Source organism: Mizuhopecten yessoensis, unplaced genomic scaffold (assembly GCF_002113885.1).
Source record: "Mizuhopecten yessoensis strain PY_sf001 unplaced genomic scaffold, ASM211388v2 scaffold2329, whole genome shotgun sequence".
Lineage (NCBI taxonomy): Eukaryota > Metazoa > Mollusca > Bivalvia > Pectinida > Pectinidae > Mizuhopecten > Mizuhopecten yessoensis.
The window spans coordinates 6,491,255-6,515,896 of record NW_018404492.1 but is presented as its reverse complement, the minus strand read 5'-3'; the positions used below and the strand labels follow the sequence as shown (position 1 = coordinate 6,515,896).

The 24,642-nt window shown below is 35.7% G+C and overlaps 1 pseudogene; it reads right to left on the bottom strand.

Moving 5' to 3' along the window:
• Positions 1-7,473: 7,473 nt before the first annotated feature.
• Positions 7,474-8,769, bottom strand: LOC110445694 (annotated as a pseudogene).
• Positions 8,770-24,642: the final 15,873 nt, after the last annotated feature.

Genomic DNA, 24,642 nt, shown 5'->3' with positions numbered 1-24,642 from the left:
TTACACAAACCATCCCTATCAGTAACTGTATACAAACCATCCATATTAGTACTGTATACAAACCATCCATATTAGTACTGTATACAAACCATCCCAATTAGTACTGTGTACAAACCATCCCTATCAGTAACTATACAAACCATCCATATCAGTAACTGTACACAAACCATCCCTATTAATTACTCTATACAAACCATCCATATTAGTACTGTATACAAACCATCCATATTAGTACTGTATACAAACCATCCCAATTAGTTACTGTATACAAACCATCCATGTTAGTACTGTATACAAACCATCCCAATTAGTACTGTGTACAAACCATCCCTATCAGTAACTTTACAAACCATCCATATCAGTAACTGTACACAAACCATCCATATTAGACCTGTATACAAACCATCCATATCAGTAACTGTAAACAAACCATCCCTATTAATTACTCTATACAAACCATTCCTATTTGTGCTGTATACAAACCATCCCTATTAGTACTGTATACAAACCATCCCTATCAGTAACTTTCCAAACCATCCATATCAGTAACTGTACACAACCCATCCATATTAGTACTGTATACAAACCATCCATATTAGACCTGTATACAAACCTTCCATATCAGTAACTGTAAACAAACCATCCCTGTCAGTAACTGTATACAAACCATCCATATTAGTACTGTATACAAACCATCCGAATTAGTACTGTGTACAAACCATCCCAATTAGTACTGTGTACAAACCATCCCTATTAGTAACTGTATACAAACCACCCCTATTAGTTACTGTATACAAACCATCCATATCAGTAACTTTACACAAACCATCCCTATCAGTAACTTATACAAAACATCCCTATTGGTTACTTTATACAAACATACAATACAAACAATCCCTATAAGGACTGTATACAAACCATCCCTAGTAGTACTGTATACAAACCATCCTTATCAGTAACTGTATACAACCCATCCCTATTAGTTCTGTATACAAACCATCCATATTAGTACTGTTGTATACAAACCATCCCTATTCCCTATCAGTAACTATACAAACCATCCATATCAGTACTGTATACAAACCACCCCCATTAGTTACTGTATACAAACCCCCCTATTAGTTACTGGATACCAACCATCCCTATCAGTAACTTATACAAAACATCCCTATTGGTTACTTTATACAAAACCAACCCTATTAATTACTGTATACAAACAATCCATATTAGTACTGTATACGTACTGTATATAAACCATCCATATTAGTACTGTTGTATACAAACCATCCCTATTTGTGCTGTATGCCTGTATACAAACCATCCCTATCTATTTGTGCTGTATACAAACCATCCCTATTTGTGCTGTATGCCTGTATACAAACCATCCCTATCTATTTGTGCTGTATACAAACCATCCCTATCAGTAACTTATACAAACCAGTACTGTATACAAACCATCCCAATTAGTACTGTGTACAAACCATCCCAATTAGTACTGTGTACAAACCATCCCAATTAGTACTGTGTACAAACCATCCCTATCAGTAGTGTATACAAACCACCCCTATTAGTACTGTGTACAAACCATCCCTATAAGTAACTGTATACAAACCATCCCTGTTGGTTACTTTATACAAACAATTCCTGTTTCCATATTAGTACTGTATACAACCCATCCCTATTAGTTCTGTATACAAACCATCCATATCAGTAACTGTACACAAACCATCCCTATCAGTAACTATCCCTATTAGTACTGTATACAAACCATCAATATTAGTACTGTATAAAAACCATCCCTATAAGTACTGTATACAAACCATCCCAATTAGTTACTGTATACAAACCATCCCTAGTAGTACTGTATACAAACCATCCCAATTAGTTACTGTATACAAACCCCCCTATTAGTTACTGGATACCAACCATCCCTATCAGTAACTTATACAAAACATCCCTATTGGTTACTTTATACAAACATACAATACAAACAATCCCTATAAGTACTGTATACAAACCATCCCAATTAGTTACTGTATACAAACCCCCCTATTAGTTACTGGATACCAACCATCCCTATCAGTAACTTATACAAAACATCCCTATTGGTTACTTTATACAAACATACAATACAAACAATCCCTATAAGGACTGTATACAAACCATCCCTATTAGCACTGTGTACAAACCATCCCTATCAGTAACTTATACAAAACATCCCTATTGGTTACTTTATACAAACGATTCCTGTTAGTACTGTATACAAACCATCCCTATTGGTTACTGTATACAAACCATCCCTATCAGTAACTGTATACAAACCATCCCTATTGGTTACTTTATACAAACAATTCCTGTTAGTACTGTATACAAACCATCCCTATCAGTAACTGTATACAAACCATCCCTGTTGGTTACTTTATACAAACAATTCCTGTTAGTACTGTATACAAACCATCCCTATTGGTTACTGTATACAAAACCAACCCTTTTAATTACTGTTTTCAGACCATCCCTATCAGTAACTCTATACAAACCATCCCTTTTAATTACTCTATACAAACCATCCCTATTTGTGCTGTATACAAACCATACCTATTTGTGCTGTATACAAACCATCCCTATTTGTGCTGTATGCAAACCATTTCTATAAGTAACTTTATACAAACAATTCCTGTTAGTACTGTATACAAACCATCCCTATCAGTAACTGTATACAAACCATCCCTATTGGTTACTTTATACAAACAATTCCTGTTAGTACTGTATACAAACCACCCCTATTAGTTACTGTATACAAACCATCCCTATCAGTAACTCTATACAAACCATCCCTATTTGTGCTGTATACAAACCATCCCTATTTGTGCTGTATACAAACCATCTCTATTAGTAACTTTATACAAACCATCCCTTTTAGTACTGTATACAATAGAAAACCCATCCCTGTTTCTGATTTTTTTGTTTTACATGTGATACGAAAGTAAGGACCATTAGCGAAGATTACATTACTAATCAGAGCCTTCCTATGAAATTTTAATGATCCAATCAACTGATGCTCTGTTCCTCAAAACAGGATGCACCATACATCTAATAGATATAAACTCGAACTCTGTATTGAAGGATTTCCATTGTATTCTTAGAAAGTGTCTCCAGTGGTATGTTGTATTTTTTCACTCTGATTTTGATGTGGATTTCATCGGTATAGAATCTCATTTCGGAAGGGCTGATATTGAGATAATGAATTTCATTTATAAAAATCATAGTTTGATTATGATATCGAGTATCAAATAAGATTTAGACTGCTTACTAGATCCTGTATTATTGGTTTACTTGGTTTACTTACACAGATAGCTCTTGGGGCTGATCTAACCAACCTTTTACAATCAATATACACTGCAGCAGCTAACAGGGAACCTCTTACAGCTGTCCCATCAATCGTCATGTGTCTTTTATAGCGGCTAATACAATCATTTTGAAAAAGGGCATTTAGAAAATAAGTGCAGCCAGGAATAGTGTTTTTTACTAGGTCACATTATACATCACATTCGATATTTCCCTGTCTTCAGTACAATATCCTTTTTTGATCTAGGTCATGTTTAACATGAAATACAATATCTGCATGTCTGCAGTACAGTTTAACTCATTTTCCCCTACCTATTTAAACTAGACTTGCCCAATCTATGATTGGGTACATGTAAGGTTCAAATGTGACTTTAGGGGTGAATGAGTCAACAATTGGATAGTATGTAGTGTAACAAAAGGTGACTTAATGGATTGAGTTTTGATGTCATTGTAGTAGACTGTCCAAGCATCACACACCACATGGGTTAAATAGAGGTGCCCCAATGAGTGGTGGTTTATCTAACTTGAGTTTGTTCAGTTTCAAATTGTATAAAGACACGAGATTTAACGAGTGTCTATATGCAATTAGAAAATCAACTAACTTTCTCCCACAATGTTCAGGTATTGTATCTAGAAAACCATGTTTCTCTTGGAAATGCAATATTCCTGCTTCCAAATGCTTTGAACTATGACATCACAATGGAAGATGACGTACCAAGGCATTGTTACTTGATGTCAAATACGTAATGAGAAGATTTTCCAATGAAATAACGTCCAGGGTGTTACGTATACCCACTAGTGGGTAACCAAAATGTTTACCAACTCCTGGCAGGTTTATCCAATGAGTTGGGAGTGAGGAATCCTTTGGTGGTTGTGGGAGAAATCAATGATAATGTTGTTAGATCATGAAGATAATGTAGTTTAATTGGAGTTTAAATGTATCCAGTCATCCACAAACATCGTTTTAAATACCATATTTAGAAACCAAAGAAGGTTGACATACAGTTGAAAACAGTTTTTATAAAATTTCTTTCTCTAAAGTGTAACTAGAAACTTTCTATTGAATGAACACGACTTGAAGGTCTGAAATTAATTCTTGGGTCCCCTTAGACCTTGTTTACAGTGTTAAATCTTGGGTCGCCTTAGACCATGTTTACAGTGTTAATTCTTGGGTCGCCTTGGACCTTGTTTACAGTGTTAATTCTTGGGTCGCCTCAGACCATGTTTAGTGTTGATACCGGGATATCTCGAGTGATTAGTTTCATATTTCATATCTACACAATATCGAGACGTATATACTATGGCTTTATACATCTTTGACAATATTACTCAGCACTTGTGTAGTAAAACTACCAGATAAAATAAATATGTATTTGGGAAAGACAAATATAATGGTTGATATTAATGTTTTCAAATGGCTTTTATTTAAGTATTACTCACTACTTATATGATATGGCTAATCAATAGCTATTCAAGGAAGAAAAACAGGTTGATATTTATATTTTCAAAAGGGATTATCATAAATTATTATTCACTATTCACATGGGTAAGATATACATGTATCAGTGTATTTGTAGCTCTAAATAAAGGGAGGTAACTTCAGTATCCGAGGTCATTTGTGGAGGCACATTACATGCAGGTAGTATGAAATTTAAATCCAATTAAATGAGAAACTAGATTAAGAGACCATTTTTTTTTGTGTGAAACATATTATTTGTTTACCACGAGTTGCAATCCAGTACCAATCTTACTAACACTTAAGAGGAAATATGCACGTTAAATTAAAATTCCTGCATTTTAAGGTTATATAGAGGATGTAGAAAACAGTACTTGTCATTAAATGTTGTTTACTTTTAATTTGTTGATAAAAGTTTTATTGTGCTGTGTAGACATGTTCAAACAATATTTATCTCTTTTTTTTAACTTAATAATTACCTTTCACATATTTTATTATTCTTATTGATATTTTATAATTATACATTGAATGTCTAATGCATTTACTCGTATACTCTTTGCTCGTTGTGGCACCTCAGACCACACTTGTGTAATATGGTAACCACTCATCATTTAGTGATTTACAGAAACGATATTGTACAGTGACAGAGGTCCTTGTTTAGAATTGTATGCAAAGATGGACTACTAAACTGGTAAACATGACCTATGACGTGTGTACAGTGCATTGAAGCGATTTACAGGACTCTATTTTGTACAGTTTGTATGTTCATCCTCGGAACATTGTTGATCTACGGCTTGCGGATCCCTGTATAGTGTACCACTGTAAAAAAAAAAAAAAAAAAAAAACCAACGCATTGGAAACTTTTTTTTCCCTGCATTAATATAGCTTTGATAAATCATTTCTGAAAACAAAACCATGCCTTGCAAGACTTTTATGAAAAATAATGAAAACATTATTGCTCTGAGTGTAAAAAATGAGCAGAGCTAGACCAGGATTCAAACCCTGGACTTCAGATTATTATACTAATACTCAGACTGACTGAGCTACTTTGTCCACGGGAGTGTGCTGGCCCAACTGTGCTATGATTATAGCCAAAACGAAATTAAGGGCAGGTCAAGGTATGTACGATGAAAAGGCAGTGAAGTGAGACAGGGATACGTAAAATTTTGTTAAATGTTTCACAAATGCTGGACATCTAACGTAAAAAGTAAAATGTTCTAACTCAATATTTTACTGCGGACTAGAATTTGGGATTTTACAGCAAAAAACATCTGCATTCTAAATATAGATACTCACAATATTTTAATGAGTGTTTTATTATCTGAATTGCCATACGATCTTATTAGAATATATCCTATCTATGAAACCCCTGTATATGTACTTGTAGATAATTCGTCCAGACTAGAAAATAGAAAGTAGTTGTACCGTATGTGTAACAATATACTTGTGTACTCGTAAAAACGGTATACCGGGACATTTTCGCCTCTCGATGATGAAACTAATTTTTCGCCCAATATTAAATTCACCCTTCACATTTAATTACATTGCATATCATGTTGTTTACAGATGTTCGCTGTAAAGATAAATTCGCCCTCGCCACGAAGGGCGAAAAAGGCGAAAATTAGACTGCAGCGAAGATTTCCCGGTATACATTAAGAACAACCCCATCAAGTCAATCCTATCAGAGATTTTATTAACAAGTTTAGAGTTTGTTACACATATTTTGTCTAGGTAGATAAATAACATGTAATATATGTATAGTGGTCTTTATCAAGTGTTATACAGATTTATCACGTTTATATAAAATCAAGGTTTAAAATCGTTTTGAGATCTTTGATGCATGTTGAGACACAATGGTCATGTAAATACTATTATTATTATTGCACCAGAACTCCATACTTTGTCTCTTTCAATACATTTATCCTGTTTTGTTGATTTTATACACAATCCTAGTTTGTTAATGTAATAAAGTTTAAAGTCAATCCACGAGTTTCTTTTGTGTTGTCATTTTAAGTCTGTGACGTTCTTTTGGCTCTTGGATCATGTATTGTAGAATTATGTAAAAGGTAGGCATATCTGTCGCAAACTGGAAACTTGGTTTGTGATGTCAAATTGGGCCTGGAAACTTGGTTTGTGATGTCAAATTAGGCCTGGAAACTTGGTTTGTGATGTCAACCTGGGCCTCGAAACGTGTGCCTATCTTACATTATCACCACTGGTGGTTAGTATATCTTGGAAATTTCATTAAATAATCTTCTGTATTGAAGAAGTTATGCTCCAAACATTTTATCTTTCCCATAATGTATTATACAAACTATGAAGTGAGGGTCACAGTAATACCCGGGTACCCCACGGCTGTGTCACAGTAATACCCGGGTACCCCATGGCTGTGTCACATTAATACCCGGGTACCCCACGGCTGTGTCACAGTAATACCCGGGTACCCCACGTCTGTGTCACATTAATACCCGGGTACCCCACGGCTGTGTCACAGTAATACCCCACAACATATTTAGCTGAGTTTCATAAAAATATTTTCATTAGATAAAAGTTAAAGACAAAAATATGTCAGACTGACGGACAGTTCCATACTAAGACATGTCAAGCTGTGCATATAGAAAGAAAATAAACTACAATTCATTTAATATATTTTCATGTGAATGCGGCTGGTACAGTTTGACAGTTTTTTGACATCTTCCAAGATGAATTATGGAGTTAGAGTTATGGCCCTTGAATATTTTCAACAACAAAAAAAGAAATATTCCAATCATTCTCTAAACAGGCTAATTGTGTGTTTGCTAAAATTACTGAAACACATTTTATCTTCAACATGAATGCTAATAATAAAGGAAGTTCTGGAACACCAGTACAAACAAATAAGGATTGTACTATTGTTTCATATCTCATTGGTAGGAAGGCAAAAGATAATTGCTGATGACTCCATGTGTCATAAGTTACCACACCATTCTTTGAAGGAAAGCCAGTCTGGATTATGCACCCAAGGAAAAGTACATTTCAAATATTGAAATGTGAACACTCGTAGTTTTAAATCTGTCTGGGGGGTTTTCACACTTCACTCAGCTTTCTCCTTGCAGAATTTTTACATTGACTATATGCTCAATATCTTGTAAACTTTTCTCCAGAACTGCATCATCTCCATTGTTTATTATTTCCATATCAAAGTCGACATTATCTAGTCCACATTCCGATTCAGCATCATCCACTCCTACATGGAAATATAAAATGAGGTATAGGTTAGATTTTCGCCATATCACCTACAGCAAAAAACCTTGTTAAAAAACAATCGTCAAATTTGATGTTATGAATGGTTAGGCAATACATGTATATTGAGGGAAGAAAGTACAAAGGGATGTTTAAGAATGTGAGAGAAAAAAAAGGACATTGAAATGTGTTGGCAGTAAGCAAGATGGCAAATGGAATTAGGGGCATTATTTCAAGGTTTTACTGTACTGGTATTTGTGATTAATACTTACAGGAAGAAACAGATGATGATACGTCAATTTTACTACATTTTATTGATAATTTATCGATGACATATTAATTCACTTTAATCACAATACATGATATTAATTGAAACTTATTTCGAAAACAAAATCCTCCTTTATGAAATGACCATATGAAGGAAATTCAATAATTATAAGAACGATTAATTAGTAGATGCTACCTGGAGTGAACACGAAGCCTCTACTTTGCCTGGTGCTATGTGAGGCCACCACTCGTATTAATGTTTTGGTAATGTGTGGGAATTTCTTTTGAAATACTCAATGTCAGTCTTCCTTCTGGCATCGCTGATGATCCACACTGACTTTTTCGCCTCATCCCCTGAAGTTGCCACCCGACAGAAAAATCCAAGGTCCTGGTTCCGTTTATCTTCACCCCAGCGAATCATGTCTGCTCGAAATTGCTCTTTGTAACTTGTAGAATCTAGTAAACGCGCAAAATCCAAGCTTTTTTTCCTGAAATAAAACAGGAGACAAACACCGTTTTTATCAATAAATTGAAATCAATAATTACATATGTCTAAATATATATTCCATTTAAATATATTATCTTACCACAGAATTCTGCAAAGTAAAATTCCGAGTCCTTTACTCATGCATACATAATTTAGTCATGAAACATAAAAAAGTTATTCACGTAATCACTAAGGAAAACATGAGGCATAAACACATTTTTTTCTAATTTCATGGATCTACTTACAAGTGCATATTGCTTCTTGAGAGGTCCCGAGAGTCTGATAATTCCACCTATTTCTACTCCAAATCTGCAAATTAAACAAGCATACTGAGTATTGCAAAAGCAATACATGTCCCGTACCCGCCCCCGCTAGCTATTACACTGTAATTATTTATAAAAATGGTTCCCTTTGGGGTTAATTTGGGAAAATGAAAAGTATACAATTAGCTTGTAACTGATTTTAATGTAATAACAAAAGACAAAAAAGGTTACAAAACATTGATAAGTAAAAGTGCATGCCCTTTAATACGTAATTTAAGTGTAAAATATTAAATTGTTCTTCAGATTCCATGCCTTTTCTTCCAAATTAATTGGTCACAGCTTGGATACTTATGATATTTAACATATTTTTTGTTATGCCTGTAGTGTGATTGACAGTTATGATATGGATTTACAATTGTTTTTAGGGAGAGTGACCCTACTGCATGCAGCTGCCAAGAACCATGCCCGTGTGACAGTGGTGTGTGACCAATGTGATGGTGATTGGCGATTTCAATAGTCGTACTCGTACTTCTAATGATTTCATTTGCGTTCACATATTGAATCTGTGTTGGTTTATACTAGCGATAGTGATGAGGAACGCCTGTTACCAGTTAGAAAAAAACCTGATCCAGATGCTTACAAATTTGGCACTATGTTACTTAATCTTTGTAAGTCCTCTGGCCTTAGAATTATGAACGGGAGATATTCTAATGATATATCTAGTGAGTTTACCTGTTGTGACTCAAATGGAATGAGTGTAATCGATTACCTTTTAATACCTTTCTGTCTTTTTCACATTGTTAAAAAATTTAAAGTTTGTAATTTTGCTGAATTCTCTGACCACGCACCTTTACATGTGGAAATATGTTCCATTGTTCTTTCTAAGGGATCAGAATTAGACGAACAAGACTTGGAGAGTAGACCTTTATATAAATGGAGGGATGAATATAAATATCAGTTTATGGAAGCTATAACAGTTGATTCAGATAGCTTAAACAACTCGGTTGTTATTACTGAAGAATTAAATCAAGACTCTATTGATACCTGTGTTGATACTTTTACAAAGACATTGCAAGGTATTATGGAACCATTCTTTCTAAAGAAACCACCTGATATTTCTATGACCAAAGCCACGCCCCCTGTTAATGTAAATGTTACTGTTGCCAGTAGAGATAATAAACCCTGGTTTAATGATAATGTAAAAAAAAAATGCGTAAGCAGTATTTGGATGCATTGCATAGTTTTAATAGTAGCAAATGTCATACTACTCATGCTGTTCTTATTAGTAAGAAAAGGGAATATAAAAAATGGAAGCTAAGTCTAAAAGGCAATACTCAAGTACTGAAGGTGACATGCTGGAACATATGAGAAAACACAATCCTAGGTATTTTTACAGAAAGTTTTCTAAAAAAAAAGGTAATTCGCCATTACTGACAGTTATTATTCCTGTTCATAAAAAAGGCACACGTAATGACCCTAATAACTTTCGATGCATCAGTTTAATAAGCTGTCTTAGTAAACTTTTTACTTCTATACTTGATAAACGTATTTTAGATGTTTGTACAATATATGATATTTTAACAGATGCTTAATTCGGATTTCGTCCGGAAGTGAGTACGATAGATGCTATATTTGCATTACATACTATTATAACAAAACCATTGTCATCTAGGAAAAGTTTGTATTGTTGTTTTGTAGATTTTCGCAAAGCGTTTGATTTTGTCGACAGGTTAAGCTTATGGCGCATTTTGATTAGGCTTGGTATTCGAGGGAAAATGTTGTCTGTTATTAAGTCGCTTTATAAATCCGTCAAATCCTGTGTTTCAATTAATGGGAAATGCTCTAACTTTTTTGAAAACAATGTCGGTTTATTACAAGGGGAAGTTTTGTCACCATTATTGTTTTCACTTTTTATCAATGATTTTGAAATGTCCTTTTTTGAAAACGGTGCAGCATATTACGACTTCGGTGAGTTAATTTTGTTTCTGTTAATGTACGCAGATTATTTGGTTATTTTTTAGGAATCTGTACAGGGCCTGCAGACTCTTCTTGAAAGCCTTTTTGAACACTCTACAAAATGGAGTTTAACTGTAAATACGCAAAAAAACAAAAATTGTAGATTACATAATGATGAAAAATGGTATTACAAAGGAAGTAAAGTCGAATGTGTGGATCAATTTCCTTACCTAGGTGTTATTCTAAATTACAATAATAAATTCACTTCTATCCAAAAACAATTAGCTATCCAAGGACGAAAAGCTATGTTTGCATTATTTTCAAAGTGTTCATCATTAAACTTAAATGTAAAAACTATGCTACACCTTTTCGATACATATGTAAGCAGTATCCTTTTTTATGCAAGTGAAATTTGGTGTATGCACAAAGCTCCAGAGATTGAACATGTACATTTACATTTTTGTATGAAATTACTAAAAGTGAGGAAATCGGCCAATAACAACATGGTATATCTTGAATTGGGACGATTACTTCTAGTTTGTATGAGAAAAATTAGAATGATTGGTTTAAGATCTTAAAATCTGAAAATTGTATCATATCCACTTCCTATAGATTTTTATTAAAATGTTGTAGTAAAAATGATTTCAACTGGGTTAAAGCAGTAAGAGATGAATTGAATAATCTAGGTCTTAGTGATGTTTGGTTAAATCCATGTATTTCTCAGCAAAATGTGTTATCACCATTGATAAAACAAAGAATGTTTGATCTAGGCATACAATCCCTAAGGGCCTCAATGGAAAACTCTCCAAAATGTTTATTGTATAAAAATATCATTGATTTTGGAGAATCATTACAATTTTACCTCACAAAATATATACCAATGAAATATCGCATTTGTTTAACTCGAATCCGTACATCTACACATTCTTTGGCTGTAGAAGTTGGAAGGTATAATAATATACCTAGAGAACGTAGATATTGTAAACAGTGTAACTCCCCCTCTGAAGCATCGTCGGATACCCACGGTTGATTTCGCTTCGGTGATGAGCGAGTACCGAAACGAAATCAACCGTGGGTATCCGACGATGCCTCTGAAGTAGAGGACGAATTTCATTTTTTATTAGTCTGTTCGAAATTCCAAAATCTCAGATCACGTTTTACCAAAGCTATTATTGGAAAAAAACATCTGTGTTTAAAGCCGTTCAGTTATTGAGTGTCCATAATATTAAAGAATTGTGTATATTAGGAAAATTCATCTATGAGGCAAACACATTAAGGGTATTATAATGGAATATGATTGTCTTCATTCTCTGTACGTTGTCCGTGATTTGTGTATAATATGTATTGTATACTGATGGGCCAATGGCATAAAACTTGAAAACTTGAAACTATAAAGACACAACCAACTACAGCCGGTGTGTCATTGTTCTCATTGTTTGTGTTTAATGTCCTGGTCATTTAAAGACGTGCCAGGTTTTGGTGGTGGCGGAAGGCTGGAGTACCTAACGATACAGCAAAACCATCGACTTGCAGCCAGTAGCTGGGGACTGCCCCATGTAGGACTCGAACTTGTGAACTAGTGACGAAAGGCTGGTGATTGTGGACGGTCAAACGCTGTAACTTAACTCAGCCACCACTGTCCCTTTGTTGCTGGCTTAATCAGAACATTAAAATCTCAATGTCATCAAGGCCAAATATACTATTACCTTATTGTCTGACCTATCCCAGCTTTTATCACCAACCCAACATCATTTTACCCACTTTTGATAAACACTTTGGTTTATGTTTACTTACTTTTTTTTAAATCTAAAAATAATTTGACTCGTGGTTGTTTAAGTATTGTTCATAATAGATAAACATAGTTTTTATTCTCAACTGTTTTATTATCAATTGTAGTAGTATACCTACCCATTAGGTTTATGATTGATAGAAATATTGATGCAAGTGGCTTTAGAGATAATATGAAGATTGTACCTTTATGACCAGCATAATATTGATTTATCACCAACCTAATATGACTGCTTGCTAATCACAATATAAAAGTATCTGCATACATGTACCTGTTTAAATCTATTTTTAAAGCGTTTTGGAAGAAATGAAGAATAATTCAACCATTGATACCAGAGAGGCTACCAGGCAACGACTGGCAGTGAAGGTAAGTGTCTTGATGTCGCTAGGCAATAATAGGGGAGGGTGAGCAATCGGAGGAGGCTGCTACTAGTGCTAGACGATAATTCGTAGTCAAGGTGAGTGTCTTGATGTCGCTAGGCAATACTAGGGGAGGGGGTGAGCAATCGGAGGCGGCTGCTATTAGTGCTAGACGATGATGCGTAGTCAAGGTAAGTGTCTTGATGTCGCTAGGCAATACTAGGGGAGGGGGTGAGCAATCGGAGGCGGCTGCTACTAGTGCTAGACGATGATTCGTAGTCAAGGGGAGTGTCTTGATGTCGCTAGGCAATACTAGGGGAGGGGGTGAGTAATCGGATGCGGCTGCTACTAGGGCTAGACGATGATTCGTAGTCAAGGTAAGTGTCTTGATGTCGCTAGGCAATAAAAGGGGGAGGGGTGAGCAATCGGAGGAGGCTGCTACTAGTGCTAGACGATGACTCGTAGTCAAGGTAAGTGTGTTGATGTCGCTAGGCAATAATAGGGGAGAGGGTGAGTAATCGGATGCGGCTGCTACTAGTGCTAGACGATGATTCGTAGTTAAGGTGAGTGTCTTGATGTCTCTAGGCAATAATAGGGGAGGGGGTGATCAATCGGATGCGGCTGCTACTAGTGCTAGACGATGATTCGTAGTCAAGGTAAGTGTTTTGATGTCGCTAGACAATAATAGGGGAGGGGTGAGCAATCGGAGGCGGCTGCTACTGGTGCTAGACGATGAGTCGTAGTCAAGGTGGGTGTCTTGATGTCGCTAGGCAATGATAGGGGAGGGGGTGAGTAATCGGATGCGGCTGCTACTAGTGCTAGACGATGATTCGAAGTCAAGGAGAATGTCTTGATGTCGCTGGCAATGATAGGGGAGGGCGTGCGTAATCGGATGCGGCGGCTACTAGTGCTAGACGATGATTCGTAGTTAAGGTGAGTGTCTTGATGTCGCTAGTCAATGATAGGGGAGGGGTGAGCAATCAGAGGCGGCTGCTACTGGTGCTAGACGATGAGTCGGAGTCAAGGTGGGTGTCTTGATGTCGCAAGGCAATAATAGGGGAGGAGGTGAGCAATCGGAGGCTGCTGCTACTGGTGCTAGACGAGGAGTCGTAGTCAAGGTGGGTGGCTTGATGTCGCTAGAAAATAATAGGGGAGGGGGTGAGTAATCGGATGCGGCTGCTACAAGTGCTAGACGATGATTCGAAGTCAAGGTGAATGTCTTGATGTCGCTAGACAATAATAGGGGAGGGTGAGCAATCGGAGGCGGCTGCTACTAGTGCTAGACGATGATTCGTAGTCAAGGTGAGTGTCTTGATGTCGCTAGGCAATAAAAGGGGAGGGGGTGAGTAATCGGATGCGGCTGCTACAAGTGCTAGACGAAGATTCGAAGTCAAGGTGAATGTCTTGATGTCGCTAGGCAATAATAGGGGAGGGGGGGAGTAATGGGATGCGGCTGCTACTAGTGCTAGACGATGATTTGTAGTCAAGGTAAGTGTCTTGATGTCGCTAGGCAATAATAGGGGAGGGTGAGTAATCGGAGGAGGCTGCTACTAGTGCTAGACGATGATTCGTAGTCAAGGGGAGTGTCTTGATGTTGCTAGGCAATAACAGGGGAGGGGTGAGCAATCGGAGGCGGCTGCTACTAGTGCTAGACGATGATTCGTAGTCAAGGTGGGTGTCTTGATGTTGCTAGGCAATGATAGGGGAGGGGCACCTTCAAGACACCTTGAAAATAAAAAAAGATAAATGGCACTGCTAACGGACCAGATGAATTGTGCAATTACAGAAAGAATCAGCTATTCCATGACGATGGTCAAATCACGTGACCAGAAAGTTTACCGACTCCAGGACTCTATTAATGACAGAAACCAGAAATGGAATTTGAAGAAATTTTGAATATAATCAAGTGTGCTACAGTGACGATGGACAGATAGCCTGGGTCTATGTGAAAACCAAATGATTTATACAAAAATACTGTTAAAATATAACTGATGTCAAAGCGTTATATTCTTAGTAAAAGAATTAATATCTTAAATGAAATTACAGAAATGAATTATAGAAACAAAAATTTCTCTATACTAGAAACTATATGAAGAAATTAGAAAAATGGAACGGAACAGTGAGTAAACAGAAGATTTTGGAGAGTCAGAAAATTATAAAAACTGATGTAGCAAAACTTGAACATTAGAGATACATGTCCACAAAAATCTGGCAAGGTCTTTTCATGATCATTCTGAATTCGAGCGTTACATATAACGTTATTGTATAGCATATTATACTTTTCAATTCTGTAAATAATGCAGATTCCTTTTTAATCAAGCCTTGTCTTTTAACAATCTGTTTTCAAGTTACTTATTGTCCACATGGGTTACGTAACCCACCTGGAATTTAATTTCTTAACTGCTAGCTGGATTAGAAAATCTTATTAAACATGGATTGTTTTAGTGTAATCATAATTTTTTTCTGGATATATTTTCTAAAATCCATCCTGATTCATTTAAATACTACGTGCCACTTTTCCAGGGGAATCGAAAATCCTACACGGATTTTCTAACCCGCCAGGACTTTTAAGTACACCGAATCCTGCTGTCACAGGGACATGGATTTTGCTAGTCCAACCGGGTGTTTTTTCCAGATGGATTTTCCATATCGGGAAGGACTCGTGTAAATATTACGTGCCTGTTTCCCAGGCGTATTTCCATCAATTCCAAGTGGATACAGTACAAACCATATGGAAAACAACTAAGGATTTGTTCAGGCACAATATATCCACCTGTATTTTCGTGAAATTTCCATGCATATTCCTGCACTACTGATCAGTGTCTGCATTTTTTGTAAAGAGTTTTTAATCAAGTGAGTTTTTGAATTATTCATTAAAAACCAATTAATTAATTTTATGTCTTTTGTTTTATTTATAGTAACTGTTTGCAGCAATGTTGCAGCATTTGTTCGCGGCAATGTTGCTGCAACTATTTGCAAGAAAACTAATTTGCATACGAATTCTGAATATTTGCGGCAAATTTGCTGCAAATAGTCGCTGCAACATTGCCGCAAACAGTTGCAGCAACATTGCCACAAATATTTGCAAGAAGCCTCTCATTTCCGTAAGGGTGTTCAGTGCTTGAGTATCACAGCTATCTCTCCGATATGGAATGAACCCACATCAGAAACTTGCTCAGATATCAACTACCCTGTTCAGCCTCCCCATTAAAGGTGAGTCAACAACCATCACTAGAAATATTAAATCTGTTCAGATATCTACCATCCTGTCTAATGTCTCCGTCAAAGGTGAGTCAACAACCCACAGCAGAAACCAGCTCAAATTTCAACCACCCTGTCTAATGTCTCCGTCAAAGGTGAGTCAACAACCCAAAGCAGAAACCAGCTCAGATATCAACTACCCCGTCTAATGTCTCCGTCAAAGGTGGGTCATCAACCCAACGCAGCAACCAGCTCAGATATCAACTACCCTGTCTAATGGCTCCGTCAAAGGTGAGTCAACAACCCACAGCAGAAACCAGCTCAAACATTATAAACCCCCTGTCCTACTTCCGCGTTAATTTGTCGACAACCAATGTAAGAAACTTCTTCAAATGTTAACTACTTCGTCCAAAATTTGTCATTGATGTGGTTCATTGTCAACACAGTACTTATTTATTATGCAATTCCAGGCTTTTTTGAGCAACAGGTAAGCGGAGGTTAAAAACAGATCAAATGTGGCACTCCCACTCGCCTCCCTCTCAATATGGGTTTTAATACAAATAAACTGACATTTATCTCTTTCTTGTAGTTTTAAATGGCTCACCTGGATTCATCAACTTATTTGGACGCTCTCAATGGTTGGCAACTTGTGCGAGAAATCAGTCGTGCATGCAACAAGCCTACTGCAACCTCCTTTAAGCATGTCAGTCCTGCAGGTAATTACGGTGTCAGTGACAATACAAGTTCAGGTTCAGTAATATGTATTTTGTATCGATCCCTCTTGGTAATTTGTAGTCATTGACCTGCTGGCACAAAGTGAGCACTATAATTAGAATGCAGAAAGAAGTGGCCTGGACCGGCCTCTTCGAGCCAAATAAATAGTTCCCAAGTAGTTTGCTAAAATGTGCCAAGAAGTTTGTAAAAATAGAAGCCACATAAATCAGAGTTTAGTCAGTCTTCAGTTCCCTTGGTCTCTTATCTAATATCTATGTAGAGTCTATTGCGTTTTTCTTACATGACTTGTGCTACTGTTAGGTAAAGTTGCAAATTTTGCGTTGGCCCCTAAAGCAATGTCTGGTTCAACAGGTCAGATGTAACGGTTTTGGGGCGAAACGTTTGTATTTCAGGAACGGCGTACAAGATTTACCTACCAACCAGATATTGCTTTAGGGGTCAACGAAAAATTTGCAACTATACCTACCTCTAGCTCTGGCGTAAGCCTCAGCAAAGGGAGACAACTCCTCTAAATCATCTACCATGCACACCTTGCGGTCAGCCTCACTCATTCCCTGCCCTCCAACAGTAGCACGAATAACAGACGTTTCGCCCTAAAACCGTTACGCCCCAAACCAGTTCGCCCCAATTTTTTTTCACATCTCCCCAATTTTCAGTTCAGTTCGCCACAAGTATGACAACCATATCGCCCCAAAATTTCCGTTCGCCCCAAAACGAAAAAGGAAACATCATAAAAACTAAAACCAAACAAAAATAGTAATTTAACTCAATTACAAATAGTTTATTAATTTAATTTGATTTCAATAAATAATGAATAATTATTCCAGCTTTGCAAAACCAAAATAATATTTATATTTAAGGTGGCTCCACACATCGTCTTCAGCGTCCATTTTCGTGACGTTCTTCCGGAAAAAGTACAGCTCGGACTCAATTATCTTGATCGAAATGTGCATGTACACCGTGTCGTCATTTCCGTATTGCGTATCGGGCATTCAATATCGTAGTGCAAATTATAGTAACACCTGGGCCGTTTTCGTTTAAGCGGTCAAACCGATCGGACCACTGTTGTTCGTTTATTAAATAAGGTCGGACCTAATTATCTGATGCTGCTTTCAGGCGAGCCTTGAGTAAGCCTTGCAAGGCCTGCATAAACATTTGCAGGTCCGCCAGGATTCATACCCGAAATTGTTACATTTATAAACGGTCAAACCGGGTGTTCCGCATAAACGAACAGGCCCCTGGTAAACAAAAGTACACGTGCGTGCCGATGATATGTCAACACCCGATATAAAGCTTTCTAATTCATAGACATAAACAGACTCACGGGAAGACAGTGACATGAGACCAGACGACCTCAAAAAGGTCATATAGGAAAAACATGGAATGCGGACGTACCAACCTTACATGTGCATAATCGAGGTCGTTACGATTTTCGCTGTTGAGGGAGTTTCGCTCTGTCGATTTAATCGTGTTTACAAATGTAGCCTACTTACTCTGTGAAAATAATGTTTTGTAAAATATTAAGATACATATGAAATGGATGTGTGAGCGCACGTGAGAACGGCATACCATGCGATAGCCNCTACTTACTCTGTGAAAATAATGTTTTGTAAAATATCAAGATACCTATGAAATGGATGTGTGAGCGCACGTGAGAACGGCATACCATGCGATAGCCTCTGGTCACATATGTACCTGACATGTAATTATAAATATACCGTGAGTTAGCGGACTGTGGAATGATGTCCAAAGTGTACATGACTGAGGGTTATTTGGTTCCATTAAAGAACAATAAATTGATAATTTTGATATCATATTTTTGATTTATTTCCATTATTTTTGTTATATGTAAACAGACACAACTGTCATTGTGTAAATGTCACCCCTCTGCAAAAAGTTCCGATTTTTTCAAAGAAGATAACTCTCACCCGGATCAAAGTTATTGTAAAATGTAAAATAAATTAATTATAAAGCCATTGTGTATATTTTGTTCAATTTCCCATTCTATATGTATAGATGTTTGTGTCCTGTTTGCTTTTAGCTTGTAGATAATCACTTTTATCCGTACAAATTCAATAAAAAACACTTTGTGTAACATGTGTTATATATTTTGCGATAAATAAAATATTTGACGGGTTAATTACAAATGCTTCTTTTCACTTTATTATTATTGTTATTGTTCCGAACAATGCCACACACACACAAAAACGGAAAATATTAAAATTGACGAAAATTCAATTTTTTGGTATTTTTTCCAAAAAAGTACCCAAACTATCGGAAATGTTTAGATTTTTCATAAAATCAACTCTACATAGTTGCATAACCATTATATGAAAATTTCAACGAATTTTGCTGGTTAATTACGAAAGTGTGGAGCCACCTTAATGGGTGGTGTATTGTATCGCCGACCTTTCCGTTGCATACACGAAACAAGAGTTATTCCCCTAAACACGGTAAAATTCAATCACATAATTATTTAACTACGAATTTCCCAAGAAAATAGGATAATGAGCAATCAACTTTTTAATATTTTTGGGGGGTGAACTGGTTTGGGCGATATGAATCAAATTTGGGGCGTACAAGCTTGGGGCGATATGGTTTTGGGGCGAAACGTACGCGTCTGACACCCCCGTTCCCGGTCCCGGACTAAACCCCTTACCAGGAATATAAAGATACTTCAATATCTCTTTCACGCGGTAGTTTATATATTTTTTAAAATTATATAATAATTTCAAACATTATTTTCTAAACGTTGAATTTAGTTTTTTTTTTTTTTTAATTATCTGATAATTTAGAAATAGACGATAATGTGTAGGTAAAACTTGTACGCCGACGTCAACCGTGAAAATCACTGTTTTGAGAAATTTTGAGAAAAATAAAATGTTATTTTCAGATATATAGAACAAAATACCTTACTGTTTATAATAATGTAAGTTTCGTTGAAATAAACGACATATTTCACATCAAGTTCTGACTTTGTTGTGATCTCGGGTGTTTTGTTTACTCCCGTACCCGTGCTAAGGGGACCTCACTCCTTCAAGCTATATGTCATCAGAAAAAGGCTGGTGCTAAATATGCATGCATAATATGTAAAAAAATACTTTTAAATACCACTATTTTATTACTTCTTTTTCATTTAATAATCTGCATTTTTTTACATGCAATTGACTTGTTTTTAATTCCTTTTTTCACATTAACTGAATGAATAAGAGAATAATCTCTTATCACAACACATCAGGTAGTAGGGATATTTCAATTTACATGGAGGATGGTATACAGCTATTAAGATGCGAGAGTGAAGATGAGTTTTTGGCAATGTTAGATAATGTATCTGAGAAATGGAGTGAACCTTTTGTAGATTATTTCAATTTCAATATTAAGGGTGACATTATAAAATATGATGGTTTGGTGGCTACTCTCTGGTCTTGGTGTGGGGAACAAGTATACAGGTATTACAAATATATAAACAGCTTAATCAAGTCCTACAATAACTTGAAGGAAGTTTCATTAGATATTGTAGGTAAAAGTACGCTAAGCTTTAAGGATAAAAAGCTATGTGGTAATATCATGTTACGTACAAGATCATTTAAAGAAACAGTTTCTTAATATAGGCGGAATGCAAGATACAGGTTATGCTTCAATTTTGAAAAACAATAAGTGGGACTATGCACTCAGAATGAAACCAACTAGTGCTGCATCAGCACAAATTCATCATACAGGTGAGGACCATTGGGTAGTGTCAGTACATAAGGTAGATAGTGGGGAAGTATACATTCTTGATAGTTTGATAGGAAATACGAAACAGAAGGGTCATTTGTCAGCTTCTTTATAAATGCAGTTGTCATAATCATATGGGGAAAATAAAAAAAAAGTTTTAAAAACAGCATTACCAAATGTGCAACAACAGAAAAACGGGGTGGACTGTGGGGATTTTGCTATTGCTAGCTTGTTAGAATTTTGTTTCAATGGGTTTAATGGGAGTAAAGAGTTAGAGTTAGACACCACTTGCATGAGACAACATCTTGTGGAATGTATTTCCAATGGGATCTTTACTAAATTTCCTAGGAAAAAAATGAATAGGCATATAGGCAAAAGAAGACTTCTTTATCATTTGATATTTTTATTGATTGCAAAGCAGATGGGTGTCACATCTCAAATGTATTTGATGATATGGTTGCTTGTGATGCTGGCTGTGACAGATGGTTTCATAATAGATGTGGAAGTGATCTGTCAGATTTACATTTTTCAAGGGATAAGTTTATTTGGAAGTGTGGTAAGTGTTCATAAAACAGCAATACAAGTCAGAAGTATATAGGTCAGGCTAGAATAATGCAGTTTAGTTAGTTAGGTTAGTCAGCATTGTGGTTTAACCATAAAACGTGACTATTAAACAGGTATATTTTTATAAATACATTTATAATTTTCTATTCAACTTAAAACTTTTGTTATTTTTTTTGTTATTTTTTAAAGTATTTGTATCCTATTATGGTATAAGCATAATCCTATCTGATTTAAACTTAAAATTCCTTTTGAAAAAGAACAAACTTATTTCAATCATAAAACCATTTTTTAAAGTTATAAAAATAATCATTGTTTCTAATGATAACCAATCATAATGATGATCATGATTTTTTTTATTTTGTAAACTATCATTAATCTTATATATATATAATTTAAAATAAATTGGGCTCTTGTGTAGAACTGCGTCCTCGTCGCAGAGCCTGAAAAAGTTGAGATCCCCAACCTATGATAACAATAAATCGAGGTTCTAATATACCGCTTTTACACAAGCTAGTTCGTAGGTCGTCTCAAAGCGGTTCATAAATTAATCATACATTTTATCCTGGTTTTATGGCCTTTGCAACCAGCCAATATCTTTCTCAACTCCCTGGAGTGCATACAGTCAGAAGCTGCCATTTCGGCACTCGCAGCTACCATTCAACAATTCCAGCACTGCCCAACCACGTGCTCATTTACAGCTGATTAGACCGGAACAAGCGGGGTAAAGTATCTTGTTCAAAGATACAACACAGTGCCGTGACGTGACCCGAACCCGCAACCCTTCAGATACGAGCTCAGCGTCCTTGGCAACCAACCTATCATATATATATATATGTGTACAGTTATGAGGATATGCCATTTGTTTTGGAAGTGAGTCAGCCGGAATGTGTATAAGTAGATAAATGCCATTGACATTGGAAGTGAGTCAGCCAGAATGTGTATATGTAGATAAATGCCATTGACATTGGAAGTGAGTCAGCCAGAATGTTTTGCTGAAGGCAAATGCCCTTGTGATTGGTAGTGAGTTAGCCATAATGTCTAACTGTAGATAAATATCATTGAGATTGGTAGTTAGTTAGCCATACTGTCTTATTCTAGGTAAATATCATTGAGATTGGTAGTGAGTTAGCCATAATGTCTAACTGTAGATAAATATCATTGAGATTGGTAGTTAGTTAGCCAGACTGTCTTATTCTAGGTAAATATCATTGAGATTGGTAGTGAGCTAGCCAGAATGAGTATATGTAGGTAAATATCACTGAGATTGGTGAGTGAGTTAGCCAGAATGTCTAACTGTAAGTAAATGCCATTAACATTGATAGTTAGTTCCAATATTTGAACTGGAATACAATTTATTTACTACCCTTTAAGACTACCAAAGATACAAAATTACAATGGTTTCAGTATAAAATTCAAAATCAAATTCTACCAGTAAATAAATATTTGAAAAAGATTGGCATAACAAATAATGACAAGCGTAACCTAGGGAAAAATAATGTAGAAGATTTAGAACATATGTTTTGGGAAGGTAATAAAGCTCAGGTCCTTTGGACCAAACTAGAAGAATGGATAAAACAAAAAAACAAATAAAACAGTAGTTTTTGATTTGAAAATGATATTGTTTGGACATACAGTTAACATTGTCACATCACAACCTCTCAACTTCCTTATTCCGTCTTTGCGTATTGCAGAGTTATGTTCTCTTGGGAGCAGGTATTGATTGTTACGTCACTTGTTTGTGAGAGTAGCGTCATCAATTTTTGAGAAAACGACGTAATTTTCTCCCCCAAACCAATGACGTAACAATCAATACCTGCTCCAAAGAGAAGATAACTCTGCAATACGCAAAGACGGAATATTACTTACAAAATACTTTCTTTTTTTTTGCATCAAAAAGACAAGAGAGTTGAGTTCAACTTGTTAAAAGAATTTATTGCACAAAGATATACAATCGAAAAAGTTGTTCACATAAATACATGTAAACAAGTTATTATTTTTCAAATATGGGAAGAGTGGGAAAATGTATTTACATAAAAACAACAACATTAATAAATTACAACCTATCCATATGACATAAAGATGTAACTATTTTAAATAAGATTTCTTACTTTCTTAGGTAGCAAAGCTTCCCCCTACATTTGTATAGCAGATTGTTTATAGGTTATAGGACTCTATATGTATCCATATATGCATGAAATACAATTGAAAACATATATAAAGAGTGAAGGAGTGTTACAATAAAAACACCTACATATGATACACACTTTTATTTTAAATGGATTTACTGGTATACTATTTATACATGTTTATACACATTTCATATCCTGATATTAAAAAAATAGCTGACTGATATACAATATATATCTATACAATTGTTATACATCGTTCAATTGAAGTTCACTTAAATAGCAATGTAGATAGAAATTATTATTAAGTCAGAATATATATATGGATATGTATATTGCCTTGTAATAATTTATGTCTTTGTGATGTGATGTAAATGTATACAGTACGTGACGTTTAGTTATAAGTAATGTTTGGTTAAAAAAAAAATTCTCAGATACTGAACTCTGAAATATGTTTACATGATATATGTATACTCATATGATATTTTACATGATGTATCTGTGAAGACAAAAAGAAAAGAAAATAGATTAGCAGTACAATCAATAAAGGCATTTACTTTTAAAAAAAATAGATAGTTAGTTAGCCAGAATGTATATCTGTAGATAAATGACATTGAGATTGATAGTTAATTAGCCAGAATGTATATCTGTAGATAAATGACATTGATAGTAAGTTAGCCAGAATGTATATATGTAGATACATGCCATTGAGATTGATAGTTAGTTAGCGAGAATGTGAATCTGTAGATAAATGCCATTGAGATTGATAATTAGTTAGCCCGAATGTATATCTGTAGATACATGCCATTGATATTGTAACAGCCAAGTGGTTCGACCCAACCACAAATATGGTAGCGTGGCTGACTGCTACATAAGAGTTTGGTATTAATCTGATTAATACCAAGTCCATAAAGGACTAAAGACATGTCATCCTCAAAGTCTCAAATAATGTCAACTATAGTAATTTTGTCATCAATCTCTTCTTCTTAAGCTGCTCTCATTTACAGGTACTGGTTCCAACATCAATAAAGGTTGTCAATACAAACTGACTTCAGTTGAATTACTCAGTTCCAATTGACTAGTTGGATACTGGTAAACAGGACTAAACTCCTTTTGAGTTGTCTGCCCTTACACCATAGCTATGACCTTAGACCA